This window comes from Scylla paramamosain, chromosome 28 (genome assembly GCF_035594125.1).
Source record: "Scylla paramamosain isolate STU-SP2022 chromosome 28, ASM3559412v1, whole genome shotgun sequence".
NCBI lineage: Eukaryota > Metazoa > Arthropoda > Malacostraca > Decapoda > Portunidae > Scylla > Scylla paramamosain.
Window position 1 is genome coordinate 2,542,602 of NC_087178.1, and position 27,399 is coordinate 2,570,000.

At 40.1% G+C, this 27,399-nt stretch overlaps 2 long non-coding RNA genes across 2 annotated transcripts; one reads left to right on the forward strand and one right to left on the reverse strand.

The window, feature by feature from the left end:
* Nucleotides 1-27,383, forward strand: LOC135114695 (uncharacterized). Its single transcript, XR_010275634.1, has 5 exons — nucleotides 1-230; nucleotides 22,813-22,936; nucleotides 23,063-23,169; nucleotides 26,746-26,951; nucleotides 27,077-27,383. It is a non-coding gene; the product is annotated as an uncharacterized LOC135114695 (long non-coding RNA).
* LOC135114694 (uncharacterized) lies at nucleotides 10,759-22,922 on the reverse strand. The gene is made up of 4 exons (XR_010275633.1): nucleotides 22,783-22,922; nucleotides 18,680-18,748; nucleotides 15,288-15,439; nucleotides 10,759-12,174 (listed from the first exon to the last, which is right to left on the reverse strand). It is a non-coding gene; the product is annotated as an uncharacterized LOC135114694 (long non-coding RNA).
* Nucleotides 27,384-27,399: the final 16 nt, after the last annotated feature.

Consider the following 27,399-nt stretch of genomic DNA (forward strand, 5'->3'; position numbering starts at 1 on the left):
GTAATTAGAGAAAGGTGTACCAAGTGGCAGTTAAATGGATAAACGCCAATTATAAAGCTTTGTGACTCTTCTCTGATCGGCGCCACACACACACACACACACACACACAGGACGGGTGGGAGTGCATTTTCTCACCACCACACCACACCACCACACCACGGTATCCTTGTCTCCTAGTCCCCGCCCCGCCGAGCTCAGCCAAGCCCTGCCCCGCCCCGCCGCTGCTAACTGTAAGTAACAATTTCCCGTCTCCCCCGTCAGTATTTGGCGCAGTTTTCATGGTTTTCCAGGTGTTTCCATGTGTTTTCTAGGAGAAGGAGAAGGAGGAAGAAGAGGATGAGGAGGGGAGAGGATGAGTATGAGGGGGAGAGTAGATGAGGAGAGGAGGGAAAAAACGTTTCGGCGCCATATCATTTTTTTTTTATTAATGAAGTTGGCATTGTTTTGATATTTAATTAATTATTAGAAAAAATATGGCAAGTTATAATCTATAATAAAATCAAGTCTACTGCTATTAGTAGTATTAGTTAAAGTATATGGTAAGTCAGAATATGTAGTGCATTTTAGTCTGGGCGTCTTCTTTCTTCCCGTCACTTTCAAAATCAAATTGGCCACGTACATATATATATAAGGGCTGAGATGGGCGTCTTCCCTGCCTCCCTCCTTGTCTTTACATCAATATTTAGCTAAACTTCCAGACTCGGACGCGAAGGAAATCCAGAATTAACCACGAAAATAGATAAATAACCCCAAAAATGCCTCAAACAAGACTTAAATAAACTAAAGATTGCAGCCTCGTTGAGAGGGCACACCATGAAAACATTGTCATCAGGATCCAGACCGAGACCTTCCCTCCTCCCTCCCCGTGTCTCTTCGTCAATATTTCACTCAATTTCAAGGGTTTTTCCGGGCATTTTCAGGTATTTTCCAGACTGAAGTGCGTAGATTGCAGTAGAAAGAGGAGAAAGAAATGAGGACTGGAAGTGTGTGTGGGAGTGTAGTAGTTGTGGTGGTGGTGGTGGTGGTAGTAGTAGTAGTAGTAGTAGTAGTAGTAGTAGTAGTAGTAGTAGTTGTTGTTGTTGTTGTTGTTGTTGTTGTTGTTGTTGTTGTTGTTGTTGTTGTTGTTGTTGTTGTTGTTGTTGTTGTTGTTGTTGTTGTTGTAGCATTATCATTATTACTAAGAATGTAAATGGTGTGTGTGTGTGTGTGTGTGTGTGGTGCCGTGTCTGGGCCTTCCCGTATGTGTGGGGACATTAGAGCGGTAAAATAAAAACAATATAAGTAAATTAATCTAAAATACACTAAAATAAAATAAAATAAGAGCACGTCCAGGTAATACAGTGAAGGTAATGAAATTATTATATAACTGAATGCATCATAACAGGTATTGAAGCTGAATGGAATTTACCTATTTCTTTCTTTCACATTTGTATTACATGTTTGTTTTATTAATCAGGTTGACAATGGTCTGGATGAGACTGTTTATGCTTGTCTGTGCGGGAGCAGATGGGAGTGGGGGTGTTGTGGTAACGAGCGGCATGGCGGGGAGGGACTGCGGGAGGGGGACGAGGTGGAAGTGGCGGTGGTTGTTTAACACTCGTTTGCTAAACTGCAAGAGTGCTTGTTTGTAGACAGCTGTCGGGGGGGATGAGGTCAAGGGTGGTGAGGGTATCCCCGTAGCTGGCGTTTGAAGGGACAAACACGATCCTGGCCGCGCGCCTCTGTACTTTCCCCAGTCTCTTCCTCCTCTGCGTTGCGTTGAAGCTGGACAACCAGCTCGGCAATGCGTGGGTGTGTGTGTGTTTGAATGAGTGCGTAATATATTGAGTAAATGAGTAAATGAAATGAACGAGGAGTGAGTGTGGGTGGATGTGGTAACACGTGGCGGTAGGCGTAGCTGTTTCCGTCACACCAAGTTCTTAATCCCGGGGTTTAGCGGTTCCTACTGTCAAATTTCAGGAGCTACCCATCAAAATGTATATGAGGCGCCTAAAGCCACAGAATCGTAAGCGCCAGAAATAGAAAACGGAGAAAAAAGCCATCAAAGTTTTGCAACATTCAGAATGCAATATCTCCACAATTAATTGAGATAGGAAGTAGGGCTTGGCTTCAAAATGTTTGTTATTGCGTATGGTTTACAGCCTATACCTGGGCATTTAGTGAAATTAAAGGATGACTGCTTTTTTTTATCCGATTTATTTGTGGAAAAAAAAAACGCAATATTTTGTTTATCAAACATGCATGCATTGTTTATTCCTATTCCTGTGTCAAGTTGTTTCAACAGCACGTAGTTTATTGAGATTCACCACCACTGAAGCCATTCTTGATTGATGTACTAATTTTATTAAGCAAAAACGTAAGAGACACTCGTGCACGTACTTCCTAATCTGACCACCTAATAACAGGAGAGAATGATAAACGGTAGAAAAATAGCTTCTGTAGTGCAAAATTACCGATGGCCCAAAATTCCCTGTACAAGACTGTGGCTATCGGCAATGTAATTTTATCATAGCAGCCATCAGCACAGGGAGGCCCCATTACCTGCGCCTGTACGTGGCGGCCTGTAGACCTGCTCACCTATGCTTCTCCTATATTCCTTCGTCTTTTAGCTAAGTTTTTCTTCCACTATGCAGGATTACGCACACTTTTCCTTTCCCTATAGGGTTCTGGCTCTTCAGGGGGCATGTTGTCCGCTGTAACGTAAACGTATAGCGTAAAAGAAAAACAGTCATTCAGTGGTGGCGAGCTGGCGGCGGGTGCATGAGTGTCTGTGGGTGTGAGGTATGGGGGAGGCAGGCTGCTATCAGTCGCGTCACATGAAGCGCAGCGTGACGTCATTGGCTCGCTCGCTGGCTGGAGTTAGTTCCTTCTGGCGCCAGCCGCTAATCGCCTTGCTTCGAAAGCGACGCGAAGGATCTACAGATAACTGCACTTGGGTGGATTTTCGACAGTAGGAAGATGGGGGGGAGACAATGCGATAAAAATCATTATTTCGGCCGGTGTCGCTTACATTAATCTGGCTCTAGGCGCCTCATATATATATATATATATATATATATATATATATATATATATATATATATATATATATATATATATATATATATATATATGAAAAACACCTTATTCATAACGTCATGTGATGGTTGCCATAACTATTTACATAAGCGAAGCCTTTTATTTTTTTCCATCCGTTCGTCTACCTCTTTGTGTGTTACCTCAACTCCATTTGTCCATCATCTCTCTCTCTCTCTCTCTCTCTCTCTCTCTCTCTCTCTCTCTCTCTCTCTCTCTCTCTCTCTCTCATTCTGAGTGGATCAGTGGATGAAGGACGGATGTGTGAGTAGGTGGGTGTATGGAAGGGTGGACTGGGGTGAGTTGCTAGACGAGTGGATTGCTTGATCTGGGTATGGGTGAACTGTTGTGTGGATGGATAGGCGAGTGAATGGGTAAGTGGATGCATAAGTGGGTGGATATTTGGCAAGGTGGATAGAGAGAGAGACAAGAGAGAGACAAGATGATAGATGATGGGTAAGTCAATGGGTGTATGTATGAAGGGATGTGTGGATGCGTAGATGCAATTATGTGAGGATAAATGGATGGATGCATGGATTAATATGTGGCTGGAGGGGTGAGTGAGTAGGTGATTGAATAGATGTATGGATGGATGAATGGATTGTAGGTAAGTGTGTGGGTAAATGGGTAAATGGGTAGGTCAGTGGGCGGGTAGGTGGATAAGAGAGTGAGTGGTCGTGTGGATAAGTGGGTAGGTAGATGTTAAAAGGGTGATTGGATGGATGGATCAATGGAAGTCAAGTGGTTGGATGGATGGATGGGTAAGTGGACTGGGTGTGGTTGAGTGGATTAGTGGATGTGGTTGAATAAGTAGATGGAAGCTTTGGTGAACATTATATTAGTGTGTGCGGATCCACATGCTGCCTTCACGAAGCCTGTAGTCCAGACATCTGAGTCTAGAGACATATTGAGGACCAAGTGGTTCGGGTACCAAGTGTCTCGAGCTACTAAAGTTCTGAGGCGTCTGCACTCAGGCCGATCTGTCTTGAGGAATATGTGACCAAGCAAATCCGCCCCGGTACCAAGTGACTACCATTTATACTATACCACTCCCATCACCACGCTGCTATCACAAAATATCACAAAAGACACATTACACTCCCATCACAACACGCTAACCCCATCACCAATCAACACACTGGGCTCAAATAAATATTTTAGTCTACGTTTCCGTTTTCTCTAATATGTACGTTTCCTATCATTCCTTTAAGTTAACCTCGCTTCCATTTTTCTTTGATGATATTTCATTCTCCTTACTGTTACGAAACGTTATATCTTCTTTATATATTTCTGTACCACTGTGACTCACTCCACAGACAACATCATCATTAGGTCAACATCATGATTAAGTCAACAGCAACATTATAATATTTTGATAACATTTCCAACACTTACCACTCCTCGCTTCTAATTTCTGCCGTTCCTACATACTACACTGTTTTCTGAACCGCCCACGCACTGTCTCAATCCAATGGTCCACGAAAACACGCCAGATTTCACGAACACGTTGTCACACCCATCCTCTCCGGAATATTAACACGCACTGACGCTGTGATGTAATGCCTGGCGACCGTGTTCAAAAAGACGTGGTTTTGGTTCCTTTAACTTTTATATTGTGGTTCTACTTATTATGTGGTTTGTTTTGGAATTGATTTCTTTGTTTTATTGTTTTTGTTGTTTATTATGTGGCTTGTTTGGAGTTGCTTTTTGTTTTATGTTGCTGTCATTGTCGTTTTGTTATTGTTGTTGTTGCTATTGTTGTTCTCATTATAATTATTATAATTATTATTATATTATCATTTTTATTATTATTATTAGCAGTAGTATTGTTTTATCATTATCATTGTTATCATTCAGTTATATTAAGTCAATTTGGTAATATTTTATTTGTACGTGTTTTATTATCAACTGATCTCTTAAATTTTCCATTTGTCTTTATTCATTGTCTTTATGTTCTTTTTTTTTTCATCAGATTTCTGTTTTTGATCACTCGTCCATATTTATCCTGTACGTTTCGCTAATTACTGAACTCGCAAACTTTCTTTATCCTGTGTCGTATTTGTGTCTTATACCCTTGAGTTATGGCCTGGTAACTTATCTTTATTCATATTTTATAAATTTCCATTATTTAACATGCTCAAACGGAAGCTCATAGGGGATTTCACGGATGTTTTCATAATTCCATTGATAGCTATAGGGATTATGTATCATGAAAGGGAAAAACACCCATGAGAACCTACCCAACCATGTATGGGCTTTGAAACAGTCAATGAGGAAGCAAAGCGTTTCAAAATACAAGCCAAAGGTTAACCACAAGGGGAATACTGTAATGGTTAAGAAGAGGACATGATAATGACAATGTGTGGGCGCGTGCACCTCTAAACTAAACACATCCGAAAAATTTATTAGCTTTGTCAAACTTAATCTTGCTTTGGGGTGATGTCCCCCCCCACCGCACTACCTCCCCCACCCACCTCATTTCATCTTCCTCGTGTTTAAACTGTTATTTTCTTAATGTCTTTTTTTTTATGTTTGTTTGGTTTTCTCATTCTCTTATTTTGTTATTTCATATTCCTTTGTCGTTGTCTGTATGTATGTGTTTCTTTTCCCCTCTCCCTTTTTTTTTTTTTTTCTTATTAATGAGATTTACTTTGTTTCCTCTTCTCTTTCTCTTCCTCCAACATTTTTCTTTCTTCTTTTATCCTTATTTTTTCTTCTTCCCTTTCTTTATGTTCTTGTTTTCTTCTTCATCTACCTCTACATGCTCATCATTATCATCATCGTCTCTCGTTCTTCTTCGTCATTATCATTACTTTTTTATTGCTATTACTATCACAATCATTATTTTTTTTATCAACATACTATTCCTTTTCTTCCTCTTCGTCAACACACATTCTCTCTCTCTCTCTCTCTCTCCTCATCACCCGCGCAACTTCCCACAGGCACTGCGAATTTCACCTTAATTTCCCGCAGCCTTAAAAGTCACCTGTCCACGCCGCAGCTGGACCTTAATTAGTATTCATGGCGCATCACACGTGGGGAAAACTATTCGTCAGGGAAAAACGGCAAGGAAGGCTAACTTGAAGGAATATAATGGGCTTACTTTACTTCTGACATTCCATTGTTCGTGGCTGTCAGCACCTGGGAGAGAGGGAGAGGGAGGGAGGGAGGGAGGTATAATTCATAAAGTCTGGAGGGACATGCTGTGAATTGTTAGGCTAGGAGAGAGAGAGAGAGAGAGAGAGAGAGAGAGAGAGAGAGAGAGAGAGAGAGAGAGACTAGGGACTTTTCTCTCTTTTGTTTAGATAATAGGTTTTGTAGCATTACTGTGTGTGTGTGTGTGTGTGTGTTTCGTGAATTTTAGGGAGAGAGAGAGAGAGAGAGAGAGAGAGAGAGAGAGAGAGAGAGAGAGAGAGAGAGAGAGAGAGAGAGAGAGAGAGAGAGAGAGAGAGCACTTCCACTGTAATTTGCTACGAATATCAAATCAAGGCTGGTTCCCCAATGTCCATTCCACGGGACAGAATGACACATAATATGAACAATTGACCCAGCGGCGCCAGGCATAAAGCATGCATACATTACCCACGGGTCACCCAGCCACCCACGTGTCTGCTGAAGGGGGCACAGGAACGGTAAGAATATAATCAAGGAAAAAAAAAGTTGACGGGGTAATCTACAACAGTGAGACAAATCCGTATAGGAAAATAAAGGCAACATTTTCAAACGATCTTACATCATCACTTTCAACAGATTGTAGTGGACGTTACTGGAGTTTTGAAGTGTTTTCCTGACTCTAGTGATACTATAGCAATTATTCCATATCAGTGAGAACCTAACTGATTTTTGATATGGCTATTCAAATTTCTTAGGAGAGCCCAAAGCATAACTCGTACATGACTACAGGTACGTACACAGCACAAAGGAATGGGGGTTGCCTTGACACACGCTCCGCAGTGGCACAAACATGTAGTACTGTATGTGGCCACAGCTACTTCGAGGGAGAGCAAAGGGAATCTCAAAGGGATATTTGGTCTCTTCACCTAATATATTTTTACAAACCCCTCCTTTGTAACAGTATGGGAGACAAGGGTAATCTTGATATTGTCATCTTGATAAATTATCATGAATTATGATAATGTCCACCTATGGTGCCAGGTAGTGTTGGGATGTGGGCATGGTGCTGGCAGCACTGGTGGTAAGTGTCAATGTGAAGCCCTCATGGCTGTGGTGTTGTGTAATTTGGTGTAACTGTGTTGGCCAGTGGAGTTTGGATTTAGTTTACATATGACAGCCTGTTTGTTTTCATTGTTTTTTGATGCCCTAATATGCGTTATTATTTGTAAGCAAGACATCCCTATTGTTTTAAGTACAGTTCATTCATCATATAGTATTTAGTGTTTGTATCCACTTTTTTTTTTTTTTTATGTAAGAAGGACACTGGCCAAGGGCAACAAAAATCAATAAAAAAAATGCCCACTGAAATGCCAGTCCCTTAAAAGGGTCAAGGCAGTGGTCAAAAATTGGTGGATAAGTGTCTTGAAACCTCCCTCTTGAAGGAATTCAAGTCATAGGAAGGTGGAAATACAGAAGCTGGCAGGGAGTTCCAGAGTTTACCAGAGAAAGGGATGAAGGATTGAGAATACTGGTTAACTCTTGCGTTAGAGAGGTGGACAGAATAGGGGTGAGAGAAAGAAGAAAGTCTTGTGCAGCGAGGCCGCAGAAGGAGGGGAGGCATGCAGTTAGCAAGATCAGAAGAGCAGTTAGCATGAAAATAGCAGTAGAAGACAGCTAGATATGCAACATTGCGGCGGTGAGAGAGAGGCTGAAGACAGTCAGTTAGAGGTGAGGAGTTGATGAGACGAAAAGCTTTTGATTCCACCCTGTCTAGAAGAGCAGTATGAGTGGAACCCCCCCAGACATGTGAAGCATACTCCATACATGGACGGATAAGGCCCTTGTACAGAGTTAGCAGCTGGGGGGGTGAGAAAAACTGGCGGAGACGTCTCAGAACACCCAACTTCATAGAAGCTGTTTTAGCTAGACATGAGATGTGAAGTTTCCAGTTCAGATTATAAGTAAAGGACAGACCGAGGATGTTCAGTGTAGAAGAGGGGGACAGTTGAGTGTCATTGAAGAAGAGGGGATAGTTGTCTGGAAGGTTGTGTCGAGTTGATAGATGGAGGAATTGAGTTTTTGAGGCATTGAACAATACCAAGTTTGCACTGCCCCAATCAGAAATTTTAGAAAGATCAGAAGTCAGGCGTTCTGTGGCTTCCCTGCGTGCTATGTTTACCTCCTGAAGGGTTGGACGTCTATGAAAAGACGTGGAGAAGTGCAGGGTGGTATCATCAGCGTAGGAGTGGATAGGACAAGAAGTTTGGTTTAGAAGATCATTAATGAATAATAAGAAGAGAGTTGGTGACAGGACAGCCCTGAGGAACACCACTGTTAATAGATTTAGGAGAAGAACAGTGACCGTCTACCACAGCAGCAATAGAACGGTCAGAAAGGAAACTTGAGATGAAGTTACAGAGGGAAGGATAGAAACCGTAGGAGGGTAGTTTGGAAATCAAAGCTTTGTGCCAGATATATAACTGTTAAAGTCTTAACTGCAGGTTTCTGTAGACTAAGTTGGTGATGCTGCAGTGTTCTGTTAGGTCACTCCCTCATGAAATTTGAAGGTGACTACAGCATACAGCAGTGCTGAGGAGTGATCGTAACTACAGTCTTCTTGGCAGCTGTCTTGGTCTTCCAACATCATAGCACGATGGCATCAGCTACTGAATTTCAAACATGGTGTGTCAGTAAGGATCTTTGTGCTGCTTTTCTTGCAGTTTCTAATTGTCTTTTTTGTAGGGCCAGCCCTTGGAACAGGAAGAGCATCAGATGGCAACAAGTATGCCTCACCAGAAGGAAGTGTGATCAATTTTCTCAGCTGCCATGGGAGTGTTCTGGCTTGTTGCTCCTGATGATGATGATGCCATGAGTTTGTCCTGGCTGGTTGTTCCCAATGTTGATGGCCCACTTGGAGGGAACACCCAAACATCATGAGAAGTGCTATTCTGCTCATCTTTGATACTGGGACTGGGATCCTCATTTAGTTCAGCTGTTGAACCTTGGTTGGCTTCAACATACATCACATGATCAGTTGTTATGGCTGTGCAAAGTCTAAATCTGTAAAAAGGTCCCTATGGAATGGGAAAATGCCAGTGCTGTGAAAACTGTATAGAACTTTTGCAGGAGTCATTGGACACCATGTGTGCACCATTCACTATCAACATGATTTTGTAGATGGTGATGGTTTTCCCAGAATTTGAGTGCATCCAGGCATCCATTGCTTGAGTGCATCCAGGCACCCACTGCTTGACTGTAAGCCTTCTCGAATTATCTGTACAGAGACCTGTCTAGAAGCTGTGGGCAATGTGATGTGTGAAGTGGTTGAGTAACTATCACAGTTCCATTGTCTCTAACCAGGTCAACAGCTTGAAGAGAAAAGTGGGAATCTTGGTTGTCAAGGATTGGAAGAATCTTGTGCTCCTTACTGCATCTTGTATGCTGAATAAGATACTTAAAATAAACAAGGGACAGCTCTTCATTTATCCAACTACTTTTTGTAGCACAACCAATGGAACCAGCTGGAGCACCCCTGATGAAGTGATCATGGAACTGACCCAGGGAAATGTAAACATGGGTGGGATCACATTGCCGGAGGCCCCAGTTGTGTAAAACACTGTAAAAAGTTATCCTCATTTAACTGGTGTTAGAAAGCCCACCTGTTTCTGGACTTTCTCTGTGATGACATTCTCTGGTTCTTGGACTGTAGTACACCCTGTTTCATCTATGTTGTAGATGTCTTCCAGTTTCAAGCCATACTTGTCCATGATGGCTATGATATTTTCATAGAACTGATTGACATCTGAACATTAAATGTAGTGGCTCTGCCTAAAGATGTTTCCTCTGGACATCTAGTAGCAAGATTGTTTCAGGACTTGAATCCTGTCCACCAGTCCTGCTCATCTGTCCTGTTCCTGCTCATTTGTTGGTCTCCTAGTTATCCAGAACTTTTAACTTCTTTCTAACCACAAATTCATATACCAGCTCACAACATTTCTTTGAGACAGACCATGGAACATGTTGGCAAGCAGTATTATATGGCCTGCCGACTCCTTTTCTATTTCACGTGGAATCACAAGATGCTTGGCTGCAACTGCTTTGTACCCCATCAAAGGTTCAACATTGTTCTGCAGCTTTGTAATATAACATTTTGAAAGTCACTTGATTTATTTTATAATCTTTTGCAGCAAATTGAATAGCTTTACCATCTGCCACTCTCTCTGCTGCATGTTTCTGTTCAGCACGTCCTACAGGATGGTTGCTCGATTTGTTCTTGGCTCATATTTATGTGGCATTGTATCCTGAAAATAAAATTTAAAAAAAGAACATTGTATAAAATATTAAATAAAGCAAATTAGCTTGGATGTAGCGGGCAGTTTCAAGCTGGACCAACATTCATCCTAACAAAACTATAGTCATCACTTTACTACTTACAACAGGAATGGTATGGTGTAAGCTGTGCCATGGCACAACTCAACCCACCCTGAGAGGCACATTGCCCCATCCTGACATCTTCCAAAATGTAGGTCAGCCACCTCTACTGATGCAGAGGTCTTGAAAGAAACAAGCCATGATAAAAAACAACAATGCACACTATCAAATGCTACATTTACTGTATGTATACAATGTATCCATAAACCTATTTGCTCGAGGTCTAATAATAAGGCAAAAAAAAAAAAAAAAAAAAATTGTGCCAAGAAATTTTGTACTTGAGAAAATTCTAAAGCCAACTACACAAATAACAATTAATCTTGATTTTCAACAACAGGTAGCACCACTTTAGAGGAAGTGAAACTGGAGTCTGTAGCAGGGCTGGCACAACTTACCCTGCTCTCCTCAGATATATAAATTGTTGATTTAGGATATGAAAAATATGGAATATGTGAGGTATACCTGTTGTCACCTAAGCTGGTGACACCCACCAAATAAGCCCCATCCACACCTTTCTGTGACTGGCAAGTGAGATAGTAGGAGAGGTCTAACCCCCCCCCCGTCTCTCTCTCTCTCTCTCTTATTCACACACATACACACATCGCATAGAGCAGTGGTTAGCATGCTCGGCTCACAACCAACATGGCCCAGGTTCAAATCCTGGGTGTGGCGAGGCAAATGGAGGAGCCTCTTAATGTGTAGCCCCTGTTTACCTAGCAGCAAGCAGGTACGGGATGTAACCCGATGGGTTTGACCTTGCTGTCCCGGTGTGTGTGTAAGTGGTCTCAGTCCTAGCCAAAGATTGGTCACTATGAGCTCTGAGCTCTTTCTGTAGGATAACAGCTGGCTGGGTGACCAGCAGACGACTGTAGGTGAATCTCACACACGCACACACACACACACACACACACACACACACACACACACACACACACACACACACACACACACACACACACACACACACACATACACACACACACACAAACCTACTGGTCCTAACAGAGCTGTTTGTGGCAATTTACACTATGTAATCTATTATATTAAATATAATATGTGTGTGTAATATGCCTGGTCGTTTCTTGCAGCTTCCCTTATTTCTTATGTTCTTATATTGTAGATGCTGGATTTGTGATGCCATTTATTTATTTATCCTGCACCAAGTCCACTTCACAACTCATCATTTGTTTACCTCATCTCTCACAGTACCAATGTTGTGTTCACTTCAGCATGCACTTTTCAGAAAGCTCTCACCTATTTATATAGTTTTCTTCAACAGCCCAAGTTTTATTATCACATTCATCATATTCCTCACACATGAACAGAAGCTCCAATAGTACACTCATGTCAAGGGAAACCCCTTGCATTGCTAAATGGCACCTTCACTCCATGAACTCCTTCCACTTTACATTCTTGCTAAAAGGCTACTGTCCATTCTGTTCTATGTACCAGATATAAGCCATCTGATACAGTTTGTTGATGGACTTCTGTGACTTACTTCAAATCTCTTTACTTTTCACTCTTGACTCCATCATTTGCTTTTCATGGCAGTCACTGCAAAGGAAGTCAGTTACATTACTTAGTTCATTCACTCCATCTATTCATTCTGATTGCAACTGCTGCAAATAAAGTCAGTTACAGTACTTAGTCTAGCCACTACATCACTGTCTCTTTTGTCACTACACAATATGCTGTAGTGACTGAAAGCACAGACCTCCAAAATTATCCTGCAAACTGATGACTGTTATGGTCCCAGTATCTGATACACTGCATTTTGTTGTCCCACTCAGGGACTCAATCTTGGCCAAGGGTCTCTCATGGCAAATTTATCTTGCCTTGAGATCAATTCATCAGTGTTTATATGATATGTCCAAAGTAAGGTTATAACATTGAAACACTGAGTAATTTATCTTCAGACAAGATAAATTGGTTATGAGAGACCCCTGCTGGGGATCAGAAGCCTGATACACACACACACAATAAGGTGCCATTAACATGGAGACCGTAACGATTGTCAGTTCCCAAGATAATTGTGGGGGATCTTTGTGCCTCTTGTTTAATAAACAGGATGGAACCACACTTTTTGCATACCGTACATGGCCTGATAACCATTCTTGATACTGACGTGTTGTCTGTCTCGTTTGTCATCACCTATGTATGACTTGTATTACCTTCTTCTTTATGTGATATAGATATTGTTGTCATTTCTTTAAAGAAGTCACTTTGTGCAGTGATACACCAAATTTCATGTTTGAGATGCCCTCTAAAAGTCCTTTTCTTTCCATAAACTAAACACTATCAACAATCTCCTAGGTGTCAAAACAATGAATATTTGTCATAAATTCAATCTCACAGAAGATGAAGAAGTTGTAGGGAGTCAAATTCAGTCAATAGTGAAAGTGTACAGTAATGATTCCATTGCTGTAGGTGGAAACTCCATTTTCAGTGCACTGTGAGTGAGCTTGTTATCATGGCAGATTTAGGTGCCTGTCAACAAGTTTAGGAGCAATGCTGTACATCTCCAAATTGTATTTGATGATTGCATGGACTGTTCCATTGCTGATAATGTTAACAGCTTCTTTGATGGTGATCCCACAATCATGACAAACAAAAAGTTAGATTTTTCAACATTTCCTGGGGTTGTGCTTAACTCGTGTCATCCTTTAGTGAAATTTTTCTTGATGCAAAAGTACCACTCAGAGTATCTTACATAGCTCATTGTTTCAATGCCATAGGCATTCTGCATGATTCTGAAAGTGTGTCTTGCCAGATTTCCAAGTTTAACAGAATTTGATGTTTGCTTTCTACTCATGTTTCAGGTCCCTAATGCCATCATAAGTGAACCTGTGCACACTTGGTAGACAGGCTCATCAGTCACTGCTTGTTCCTGTTGTGTTTGCATGACTTTGCCCAACTTAAATAGTTTCCAACAGTAACAATCATGAAGTTTTGATTACATCTCATATGCTGAGTGCTGAACATTGTACAATCTGTTACCAGTGGTAACATACAAAAGATACTATCATAGCAGGTTGTTATGTGAGGTTAAATTGATATTTTTGTAATTTTAGTAATTGCTTCATATATAAATAACTGAAGACCTCCCCACATGCAACTTACCAAGCCAGAGTGTAAGTGCAACAGGGAGCTCTATGAGGCTGCATGAGCACACCATTAGGCTAAAAACACTACATGAGGAGTCATGTTTATGGGTGATTTTATGTAAGAAGCACTTCAGTGTTCCAGATTTCAGTGCCAAGGTAACTGTCATCCCTGTCACCTCAAAAAGTGGCAAGCTCAGCACACTTCAGTGCCACCACAGATATTCTGTTACTCCATTATATCAGATCTCTTCTCCCAGCATTCTTCAAGTTAGCACTCCACCTTTCCAGTTCCTACAGCTGGGGAAGTGAGGAAAGAAGCTTTCAATCCTGGTAGCAAGTTTTATCAACCACAAACAAAGCTATGTTGTCTCACCTGATATGGCTGTGTTTATAGGTTATAGATTTGCATGATAAACTGCTGCATTGAAATATCCTCCTCTTCCAAGGTTGTACAGTACTGTAACAACAGTACATAACCCAACTACATGACCACCAAGTGGGTTCTACCTTGTATAATTTCCCTCCCTGTACATCTCTAAGCTCTCAGCAGTATAGTCATGACATTAAAAAAATATACAGTTATATAAAACAGTATGTGGCTCCATAGTGCTTCAAACTAGAATTCCACTATGAATTAGCCCTTGACACATGAGTTCACTGACTTCTTGGTTCATTCCAGGCTTTGTTACAAACACGTCAGCTGCTTGAAGCAGAGGAGTCACTCTGAATGGGAGATGACATTGGCAAACCAACCCACAGACATTGTTTTGGGAAACCAAAGAAGAGCTCTGTCTGTACATGTTTTGGGAAACCAAAGAAGATCTCTGTCCATACAGAAAACATTTTTAAGAGGGAGATATAGAAGAACTCTCTTGACAATGTTCTTTGTGTGAGGGGAGATCTTCATTGACCTGCCAGGGTGAGGCTTTTGGATTGTTGTTGCATCAAAGAAACTCATATCATCAGCAATGGAACAGTTCATGCAGTCATTAAATGCAATTTGGAAATGTACAACATTGCTGCGAAGTTTGTTGACAGGCTCCTACATCTATCAGGATAAGAAGCTTACTTACAGTACACTGAAAACAGTCTTCACCTTGATAATAAACAAAGCAGGCATTTTAGTGACAAGATGTCTGCACATTTTGCTGAATTGCTGCAAAGAAAGACAAAAGTAATTATAGAACTTGCATTTCAAAATTATGATAGCGGCAATACTGTTCCTGCAGAATTTGTTCTTAATCATTTTATTTTGCACATCTTTCACTTCATCATAAATCTTTTAAAGATACTTGAACTCCTCCTCCCCTTAACAAGATATTACTTTCCTCATAATGATGACAAATAATATTTGTCTAAGCATCCTTTCCCTAAAGCCTCCTTGCTTATCATTATTTTCATCTTTTGTTACTTCTACTCTTTCCTCACCCCAAGTTTTTATATTCCACCAGTTTAGTCTCTCTTGAACCCTTGCTCAGTGTTGTAACTACTGCATGGTAATTATTAAAGCTAATATTATCAAGGTTCTGAAAAACTTGCATCAGTATTTCTTTTAAAACTAACCTTCAAGATGACTGTCAGTCTTGTTGAACAAGAAGCAAGCCTGTGACTGGGCACCAAGATGATGTGTGTTACTCTCCTCTGTCTTCTGTTGACAGTTCATTTCTTCACTGCAGAATCAGCAGGCACATCTCTACTAGTTGCTTTCTTCGTTTCTGAGGAACATTACACAAAAATATAAGACACTACTGTAAAGAATTCCGTATTTTATCTCTCTACCTATAGTGATGTCTGTTTCTTGAAGCTTTCTCAGGGAGTGGCCTCAACATGTCTCTATTTATTCCTTGCTATACACTTAGCATCATGATGCAATGATGAGGGCAGATGAGAGGTAGGGGAGTAATTGATAGAAATCTTACAGGTGAACAACAAATTGTTCTGGAAAGAAGTAAAGGGGACAAGGAGAGAAGAATCTGAGAATGAAGACACTGTAAAGGCAAGAGACGGAATGGTGCTGAATGAGAAGGATGCAGTCTGTAAAAGTGGCTTCATATTCTAAAAGATTGTTGGATATAAAGGAAAAGGATGGAGCACTGATTGCTGCAGTTGGTGGAGGAAATAAAGTTAGTGCATTAGGATAGTTTTAAAACAGTGTACCAATCAAGGGAGAGGAAGTGCAAGAGATTGTGAGGGAAATGAGGAAAGGGAAAGCTGCAAATTTGGATGGATATCCTGTAAGTGCTTGAAAAGTGAAGAGGAGAGCATTATATTGTATTGCCAGCAAGGTGCTAAAAGACTGGATAACTGTATGTGCAGTTTCCTTGTATAAATGAAAAGAAGATAAACAGGAATGCTCTAACTAAAGGGGTATAAGTTTGCTGATTCTGGTAGGAAAAGTACCACCGGTTCCAATGAGGATAAGAGAAGGAACAGAAAAAACCATCCAAGAAGAAGAGGAAGGTTCTATAAACAGAGGAGGTTGTGTAAACCAGATTTTTGCAGCAAGGCAGATATGTGAAAAGTATTTAGACAAAGGGAAGAAAGTATTTTTGGCATACATAGACTTGGGAAAAGCATATGATAGGATTAACAGGAAAGGGCTGTGGGATGTTCTAAAAATATAGAGAGATGGTGGCAGGTTGCTGGAAGGAGTGAAAAGTTACTATTTAGATAGCATGGCATGTGAGAGAGTTGATAATGGTGAGTTCTTCCCTGTCAGAGTAGGGTTACATCAGGAGGGTTGTGCAGTGTCACCCTGGTTGTTCAGCTTGCATATGGATGGTGTAGTAAAGAAGAGCACTGAATGAGAGAGGAGTGACTGTGCAGCAAAAGTGATTATATGTGATAAAGATGAATGGAGAGCAAAAGTGGTGAGTGCATGAAAATGATGGTTTCATTGACCCCTGGGAGCAGGTGAAGGCACAACTGGCAGGGCCCACTAGTGTATGGAGTGAGTCCTCCCGGAACTGTTATAAAGATGACCTGTCTTGGTTAACCCCATTTAAATGAAATGTCAACCTGGTATATAGACATAGATGATATCACTACAAAAAGCAGTGCAGTGATGGAAGGATCTATATCACCATGACCCTCAAAAGATATCTGTAATAAATCTATGAGACCACAAGAACTTAAGGGTAAAGGCCATGAGTTTTAAGGCTTCAGAAAGAAATAAAAATTGTCTTAAGGATGTCATAGTGAGCTATATCCCATGTATTAGACCAGATGCAAGATTGCCCTGAGTTCATGAACATCAACATTCTCCCTTTTGTTTAGCCTCTGCAGGTTAGAGACAATGGTATCATCTATCAACTGTTGGTTATTTCTTCAGAGCTCCAGGTCTATTAAATGAAAAGATGAGCTGCAGTTGGCCATGTAGTGAGTGTTTCATCAATCAATGCAAACTTCATTCTGACACTTCTTGTCTCCTTATAATTTTGTTTTGTCTTGTTTTTTGTTTTTTGCTATCAGTTGCTTCATATAGGATGTAGGTAAGGGTTATTCCCATCAGTACATTAACCAAACCATATAACACAATGTGAAGCAGTTTTAACACAAAAAATGGACACAGATGTGATGCTATACCTGTCACACTTCAAATGTTTATCATCCCCCAATATATTTGTGAAAATACCACTTTATAGGTATCTTATTCACAAGTTACATTATAAGTGAAAATACAAATAGACTGGAGTCCCTCTACTCTGAAGAATTTTGCTATAATGAAAAACAGCACTAAAGGACATGAAATTCCTGCTTGAACCCTGCTGGTTGCACTAATGAATGTGCGTGAATGTGGTATTGGTGAATCTTAACAGGAGGAAATTAGGAGGATATTTGAGATGACAGTATGATGTATTAAAAGCTGATGAAAGACAAGAGAGAATCTCAGTTTGGAAGGTGACTAGAGGAAGGTCATGTGTGGAGGGAGGCAGAGTGAGAAGAGTGGCCTTGTTGGTGAGCCCTGAGGTGTTGCAGTGTGGTGAAATGGAAAGGCTTTATTGAAAGTGACGTGGGTGAAGGTTATGTGTGAGAGGACCTCTAAAGGGCATGTAAATGAACTGCACACAGATCATGATAATGAAGATGACCAAAATTATTTTGTCTATATAAGAACATGAAGCCTCAATTTGTATTAGCTGCATACTTGAAGGGAAAAAAATAAAAAGATATATATATATATATATATATATATATATATATATATATATATATATATATATATATATATATATATATATATATATATATATATATATATATATATATATATATATATATATATATATATATATATATATATATATATATATATATATATATATATATATATACATTGTGCACTATTATCTATGTATATCTGAAAACTGATATTCAGAAAGCCTCCCAGCCAACCACATACCTACATCAGGCTCAGCACATACTGCATTTATAGCTTTATGAAACCAGATCCACTATTGATTAAAGCTAAAGGTCTAGAAAAATAAATAGGCACATAAAATAAAAGTCAACATTATAAAAAAAAGATCAATAAATTAAAAAAAAGGCATCAGAGACTCTTCATGGATTTTTCTTCCAAACTCTTTCTTTTCTTCACACTAGTCAGATCCTTTTCCTGGATGTCATCAAGATCATCCGCCACACCAACAGAACCTTCTGAAAAGCACATTCACAGCATTATCCACAATGAAATTTTTAAATGCACGATGCCTAGGATAGAAAGTTTTGGAAACAGCACACAACTTTCATGTGGTAGATCAGCATAAACACTACCAGACTTCTTTATAAGATGATGTGATACCACAAAGCACACAATGCTAGTGTTACTTTGTTAGTAAATATGGTCATGGATCTTACTTAATAAATCATTACCACAGAATCATACCCAACTTCTGAGACACAGCAACCCATCACCAGAACAGGCGGCCACGTGTGGCATTCATGTCCCTGCATACCTTCATTCCCAGATGATGGATCAGGACAGGTGCACACAGTCATCTCCACACTCCTTGTTTTACCCTTTGCTGAAAAAAAAAGTAAAAAATTAATACATGTACTAAATATGAAATGCCAAAAAAGACACTGGAAATGGAAAGAATAATCCATGTAAATTTAGTGCATAGCAAGTTGGAATATACAGGGCATCCTGTGAGTTGAGGTACATACTTCAGGATAAGATAGTTCAAGTAATTCTAAGCCAAAAATATTCTATACACATATGCTGTGTTTTGCTTTATTTTGCATGAAATTAACATGTAAATTGTGTGTTGCAGGAGCCACTTGCCTGGATGGGTCTCCGTCTCTCTCCCTCCTCAGCTTGCTATGTACTCAAGTGGCACTCTGCAGCATAAAGTGGTAATTTTCTATGTACAATCTACATAGTCAAAGCCTTACAGGAAACAGTTAGCAAATGACAGATTAAGTGTTTGTATATGTTAGAGAAGAAAATGTACTGGTAACAAAGCAATACAGTGGTTATTAAGTGCTACTTTTAAACATGTATAGTAACTCACTGAAACTGTCGTCCCTTCAACAGTTGACATCTTGAAACTTAACAGGCCTCGTCAATCAGCTGACTGCTGAAGCACATCTTTTTGCCATGGTGAAAGTGTCTTTCACATTCAGTGACACTGAGTATTCAGACATGGTACTCATGTACAGATTCTGTGATGACAACACCTAGGCTGCAGCAGCAGAATACAGACACAGGTAACCCAGACAGAAGACACCCTGATAGCAGAGTATTCTGAAGAGTGTATCGGCATCTCCCTGAGAGAGGACACATCCCCAGTACTTCTGCAGCAGCTGAACATATTGGAACAGCTCAAGATGGTATCATCCCGATGACAATATGAAGCCCTATCATCAGTACAAGAATACAAATACAAATACAGAAATACATAAAGAGGGAAAATTCACGAAACATAGCACGATTTGAAATCACTTAGAAAGAATACTGTATAATCTAAAGCGACATTTACAGGATTGGCAGGATCACCAGGTTGTCATCATGAAGCTGGTGAGCTGCCACATATGTTTAAAAAGTAGCACTTAACAACCACTGTATTGCTGTTACCTGTACATTTTTCTTCATTGACACATACAAAAATTTAATCTGTCATTTGTTAACTGTTTCCTGTAAGGCTTTGACCGCATAGACTGTACACAAAAAATTACCACTTTATGCTGCTTAGTGCCACTTAAGTACATAGCAAGCCAAGAAGGGAGGGAGGCAGAGACTCACCCAGGTGAGTGGCTCCTGTAACACACAACCTACACATTAATGTCTCGCAAAATAAAGCAAAACACAGCATATGTGTATAGAGTATTTTCAACTTAGAATTATTCATACTATCATATCCCGAAGCATGTACCTTAACTTACAGGGCACCGTGTATTTATGTACATGAGAGGAATTTACAGATTGAGCAATTGATCAATGCATCTATAGTACATCATCTGAACAACCCTATGATATCATTACTTCAGCCAACCAATTGACAATTTGTACTGTATTGTATTATTTTTCAGTCTCACCTTTGATGCCATAGTGTCAATCTCCTAACAGCCATAACCAAGGTAATACATGATCTCTTATGTTTAATTTATTCTAATTTCAAGGGGTGTTCCAGGTAAGAGGTCACAATATCACATACAATGGCCCCCAAATCATGAGATTAAACATTTGGTTAGAGCTAGTTTTGAGATGTCCCTCACTGTCATTTTGGCAAACCAAATGACAGATGGCAGTTACTACAACTTTTGTCAGGTGTCTAAGGAAGGGAAAAGCCTGCCACCAATCAATATTAGGTAGTGTGCATAGGCCTTTCCCACCCTAAAAACCCCATTAATGATAGAAGTCAAGGCCAACCAAGGTCAACTTGGGTGTTGATGATTATCTTGGCCTGGTCAATAGAAGATGTTGGAGTCATGTTTCTTTGAGTATCCTGATTGAAGTTTGATCCCAACTGAAAATTTCTTATGGCAAATCTGGACCAAATTGAGATAAATTTCTCAGTTTTTGGAATATTTGCTGCTGCTTATCAGTGTGAGCAGTGGTGAAGATTCCAAAGTGCCCATGAACTTCAAGTCTGTTCACATGCTGCCAAACTGAAAGAGTCTCAGAAAAGAGACAAGTGTTATGGTAAAGGATGACTGAAACACCAGATATAAATTCAAATGAAGAGGGAAGCCATGTAGTGGTAAGGCACTCAAGGCTGACTGATACACACTTGGGGCTTGGTAATCATCTTGGCCCAACTGGTAAAGATGCCATGATAATTTTTCCCATGAGTGTCCTGGCAGATTCAATTCCCAGTGAAAGCCTCTCATGGTCAATTTCTCAGTGTTTCCATGATGCTCTGAGGCAGCATAACATGTACACTTTCCTAACAGGCCCCTAAAATTGTTGTGCATTGGGAAAGAGATAAAGCATAATGGAAGCACTGCAAGAGAGCAAATTTACCCACAAAACATGGTTTTTTAAATGTTGTACCATTAAACTTTCAGAAAACTGAATCCTTTACATTTCAAGATGAAACTTTGTCATTTGGATACATTGTGTTTTGAACTGATGTAGAAACTCTTCACTGGCAAAATTAGCTTTATTTTTTAATTAAATAGTACACTTGCTCATTAATGGTTGAGTCTGTAGTATTCTTTTACTCATGCATCAGTCTCAACATGGCTTTTCTTATCCTTCTTATCAGATAAAGCTTCTCATTCTGAGTAATTTGAACCCCACATATACCCTTCACAAATTATTTATAATGCTGACAAATTTTTTTAAAGATTTATCTGTTTTTGGAGAAGCTTGCTTGCTCCCATGTCAATGCTCAGAAGTGAAACAGCCATGTGTGTGATGGACAGGCAGGCACTGATCTTCCACAGTAAAAGGTGCGTTTGTTCACTGGTGCATATGTCAAATCTGTTGCAAAAGTGCGAAATTAATCACAGTGGTTAGTTATTTTGTTTGAGAATGTAGCCGCTGGCCAACTAAAAAATACAGAATTTAGCTAATTATAGCATCTTATTTTATCCTGAGGAGGGAAAAGCGGCTTAATTTGAAATATCTGAATTAGTCTGAGGAAGATGTCTGTCTGCAGTGGGTGTCCCTTCAATTATTTCCAATACATCGCCAGATTTTACAAAGATAAATTAGGTAACAACTTCATATTAATTTCTTAGCCTTGCCAGTTAGATTACATTAGGTTAGGCTAGTTTGGTTAGATTAGATTAGATTGGTTTAGTTAGGTTAGCTTAAGATAGTTTAGTTATGTTATGTTAGTTAGGTTTAGTTATGTTAGTTTAGTTTGGTTAGGTTAGGTTAGTTTGGTTGTGGTGCAGGACAGACAAGCAAGCACCAGTCAGTTTTCCCAGGGGAACATTGCCAGTGAGTGTTACTGCTGTGTTGCTTATTTGTGAGGATGAAACTTTTTTTTCTGGTAGGTTTCAGTCTATTTTAAATAAATCTGCTTTTCGTTTTTACTGCAAAACGTTAGTTTCTGATGGGGAGGGGTGGAGGGGGCAAAAAATAAAAAAAAATAATGATTTGCAGGAAAAACAATATGCAGATTAATTCAAGGCAGGCCATAACTACCAGAAAAAAATTGTTTCGTAAAGAATAGAGACTAGTCAAAGAGTAAAAATTTGCTGAGTCTGCCACTCATAAGCATCTCAACCATACTAACATCCCACTCACATAAAGTCTCCCTACTGCCACCTCACAGTTATCACACCCATCCTAACTTTGTAACTATGGTCACCCTAACCATTCAAAATTTGACATTATTGTCTCTGTATTCAGATGGAGCTCTGTGATCGAACTACTCAGGAAGAGCACTACACGATGAAATAAATAAGGGATTTACTATCTGGGGTATACTGTTTACATAAATAATACCTTCCTGTTCAGTGGTATGACACATGGAAACTGATGGGAAAACAAATAAAATTAAGCATGATATAACGTTGATCGGCTGAATAAGCACCTGATTAATGCTCTTTTGCTACCAACAATCGTATAGTGACGATTTAGCTACTTAACAAACTACTTCACCTGTCAGACAACACCACCATTTTTTGTCAGGTTGATAGTGCGTAACTCCACAGCGAAATACGAGAGGTTTTCCAACGAAATTTTCCAGAACGAGGAGGAAACGGCTGGACTCGACAACTCATGTCTACCGTCGGCTGGCGCACAGCTGATCGAGGTAAACAAACCTGAGCAGTATTGCCACTGTAGCAGTATTGCCACGCTGGGCGAGTGAGGCTCCTTACATACTGTTATTATGATACCAAGTTGTGAAAAGAATATGTAACACTTTCCGTACTTACAGGGACACCATCTTCAGTCTACAAAAGACAGCTCAACTATATGGAAGGAAGACCATCAGAATACCACAAAGAGAAGCAGATTTTCTGCCCTAGTTTAGATTTAGAAAGGGTGAGTTTAGTTAGTTTTGGATAAATTTGGTCTAACACCAAACAGTCTTGAGGCGTGAGATCAGTAAAACATTGTGGTGAGTGATAGAAGTGCGACACGTGTTATCGTAAACGTGTGTCTGTGAGGACGCTTATTTATTTCATTTATATATTTTTTTCGACATAATTTGTATTAGTCTTTCTTGTTTTTAACGCAAATCAGCAGTCCTGCGGAGAGGGAAGGAAGGTTACAAAAACGACTGGTTTGCGGGAGAAACGGTTTGCAGAATGAGTAAAAACAGCGAAATCTACTAGAAAATAAACACATTTTCATTGTCTTGAAACAGGCAGATATCTTAAATTTTTAAATCAATAAATATACATGAATGTGAAGAATCTTTTATTCTTCATTATCATTTAGTTTACAAATGCTTAGTTTATTAATGAGCAAAAACTAGACTAATGTTTCACAATGGGAACCAGCAGTATCATTCAGCCGCTTCGAAATTGAACAAAATGAATCCATCCTCAGCCGCTATACTACATCTGGCAGTAGACACAGGGGATGAGTTCGTCTGTGAGTGGCAGCCGCGTGCATACCCGTGTGCAGACCCCGCCAACTGACTGTGGTGCTGTTTTGGTACCCCTGGTAAGGAATCATTCCTGTTATAAGCGCACAGTGCTGGATGAAAGAGGATATGCAAAACTATACAGACTGAGATTGGTGGACAGGAAGCAAAAATAACCACTGAGCGAGTGGGGAAGGGTAGGGGAGAAGGTGAAAGAGGGAGAGATGTAGAAAGTGAGTAGAAAGAGAAACAAATCGACAACACACACACACACACACACACACACACACACACACACGCGTATTCCTAGTTTCCACCTATCAACAGGTACCTCGTATCGTCATATCCCCATTCATTGATATTTTACTCAGAACTAATGGAAAACCGTCGGACAGTTAATCCCAGTTTGTACGTTTGTGTATAAGTTCAGTGCCAAAGAGTGTGTGTTTGTGTGTGTGTTCAGCCTAGGGTTCAGTCTCCACCTTTACTCCCTCAAAACTCTTCCTGCCTCGTTCCACACGTTTATTTTACAGTAAGTATAAACTGCATCATTACATCCTACAGTGGACAGGAAGGAAACATAAGTCATTACACGTGTGTTGTGTGGTGGTGGTTGGGAAAAGACTGCTGACTGTTTTGTTGAGTCTGCGTGCGGAAGGATCGTGGTTCCTTACATTTTCACACTTTTCCAAGGAACAATTCCGTGATACCATTGTTTCGGGATGATATTGAAACGACATTGGAGTTTTCATCTGAGGGCTAGGTTAGGTTAGGTTACATTATTATGTTTAAATTCATTGAACCGTTTATTGTCATTGGTGATCCCGTAATTGTATAGAACGACTTGAAAAAAAAAAAAGCGTAATATTTTTTGTCGATAAATAAATTAGTAGGTTAAGGTTATCTCCGCAATCTGTCAGTTTCGTATATAATGAGCAACTCATAGGTAAGACTGTCCTCATGTGTTAGACGCCACTATTTCAAGTATTTTGAGTCCATTCGTTTTGCTCTCCACTTCTTTCTCCTGCACGATTTTTTTTTTTTTTTAAGGAATGTAAGGAATGTATAGACGTGTGTAGAGTCCTTAGCTCTGCCTCACAGGATGGCCAGACACAAGGCATCAGTAGTCATCAGTGGACGTCTATTCAGCAAAGTGCCATCACAAGGGACTTCCCAAACTTCCTTACCGGGCGTGGTGAGCTATACGTCTTTACCACATCGAACCTAATCTCTGTGAAAACTTTGCAGTATTCTGTAATATACAAACCTGTGACAAAGGAGGGAAAAGGTAGGTGAAGTGCCAACTCTTACATGCACATGCGACAAGTAACACTTCCTTGTGATCGATAATTCCGTACTTTCCTTACTTTATTTTATTTATTTTTTTTCAGCCGAGATATTTTTGTTATTTTTGAAAAAAAAAAACCTGTTTGTAATTAGATTTATGAGACTGTCAGGAAAAAACGCCTCTGGAGGTGAATTGTTGCAATTTTGATTCCAGTGATTTTAAAATGAGTGTTGATTATAAGTCTGTTTGTAGTGTTTATGATCCAGGATTAGTAGTCAGTCATTCTTCTGCACATCTAATCACTGTCATGTTGTTAGCCAAGCACAAATGGACAGTAGTAAATTTTATAACGTTAGATTTTTAGTTTATAAATTTTATGGTGCTAGATTTAAAGATAGGAACAACAGTGATCATCTTGCAGGGTACCGTTTGGTACGTGCCGAGCTGTAAACCCAATGAAGTAAGGCAAGTGATATTTAGCCAAGGTGATTGTTACAGAAATAATTAAGAATGTGAAATGTGTACGCGAAGAAAAAGAAAACGTGAAACACAAAAGAATCTGCGGTGTAATCCCACTGACCTTTAGGTGATTAGCTACCTATACATTGTTGCTGCCGTACTGGCTTTTGATATCTCTAGCCTGCTTTCATTATAGTCTTCTTTTTTTTTTTTTCTAAGTGAATGGTGTAAACGCCAACACGACGGCGACCGTTGAGTGGTAAAGGGGCTTTTATAGTTCCCACTTTGTTGGGCGGACAAGTATATGTACAGTATGCCTGAGTTAGCTTAGTAACTTGGCTTTACTTGTGTGTTTGTGAGACACACAACCTTGGAGCTACACAGCAGAATTACCGATGCAACAGATGAAAAGTTAGTCATTCTTCTATTGGCTACCATTGAAGTTAATGTCATTTGTGTTAATTCCCCCACCAGCTTTTTTTTTTTTTTTTAAGCATGGTGTCAAACGCCTCCGTGCAATTTCAGCAACCTGTTACGTAACACTGGCCATCACTTCCGACTCATGCAGCAACTTCAGCTGGAACGCTGATTACCATATTGCATAGTAGCAATTTTACACGTGTGCATTCATCTACAAGTTTGTGGCATGACTTCCTTAAACTGTATCCCAGCACTAGCAGACCGTTAAGGTGCCGCCTCGAAGTGCCACCGAGGGGGGAACAGCCTCACATCATAATACTGCCCTCGTGCTCACCAGCCATCACCCTCTCGGCGAAAGGTTAGGGCTCGCATAAGTCCGATCGATGGGTAAAGCAAACCTTTTGCATGCTGCACACCCCATCCTCTTGCTCAGGGAGGACTAGTCGCTCGTTACTTAGCCGTGAAAAATTCCTAACGATGTGAATGCGGTATGAACCCAGCCTGCCAAGTGGAGGACGTTACCACCAAGCCTATCATTCCCATATATATATATATATATATATATATATATATATATATATATATATATATATATATATATATATATATATATATATATATATATATATATATATATATATATATATATATATATAATGTGTGTGTGTGTTTGTGTGGGAATGACAGTCTTCACGAATCTGAAATATTGAATCGTGATGGCTATGTATTTGTTAATGATAATCCTTTCTGTACGGGTCTATCTCCTTTAGCACTTCCTGATAATCTCAAACATTGCGATAGTATGTGTTAATTTATTCAACTTCAGTAAAATATCAGTTGGTTTATTAATTTCCTCCCACAGCCACAGCCAGTACGTGAGTGCAGCCGTGTGTCGTGAGCGGCAGGCCACATGGAGACTGGTGGAGGCAGGCCTTCACGCCACGCCATGGGTTCATCACTTCCCGTCCCTTCCAGTCACCGTTTGTCGTATCCCCGCACTCCGCACCTTCACGGCATTACTACAACTTGTATTACTGCCTTATATACTGCCACGGTCATTACAGAAAGGTAAATGGCAGCACCTGTTATCAGCATGTTTGTGTCTTCTTTCTTTATGCATAATTAATTTTATACGATATTGGAGAGGATTATTTTTCCATTCCCGAATTTCACTTTTAATGTGTGTTCCGCAGCACGACTACCTTAGCATACCCAGCAGCCTTACTGAGGACTGGGGAACTAGTGGCGGCGCGGTTAGGGTACGTACAGTCAACTCATCAATGACACGTAATGCAACTGTTTGGCCACGATGTTAACCATCTGGCTCCAAATGCTTCGTGGATGACATACAGTTCTAATAGACTTCGGCCGTATGCGAGCTGACACACACTGCAAGCGTCTGCCGCGGGATCAAACTACCAGCCTGCTCCTTCCTGCGGCCTTTCATGTGCCCCTAGATGCAACGTGTCCCCCCCCCTTCTCTCTCTCTCTCTCTCTCTCTCTCTCGAGGGCGATA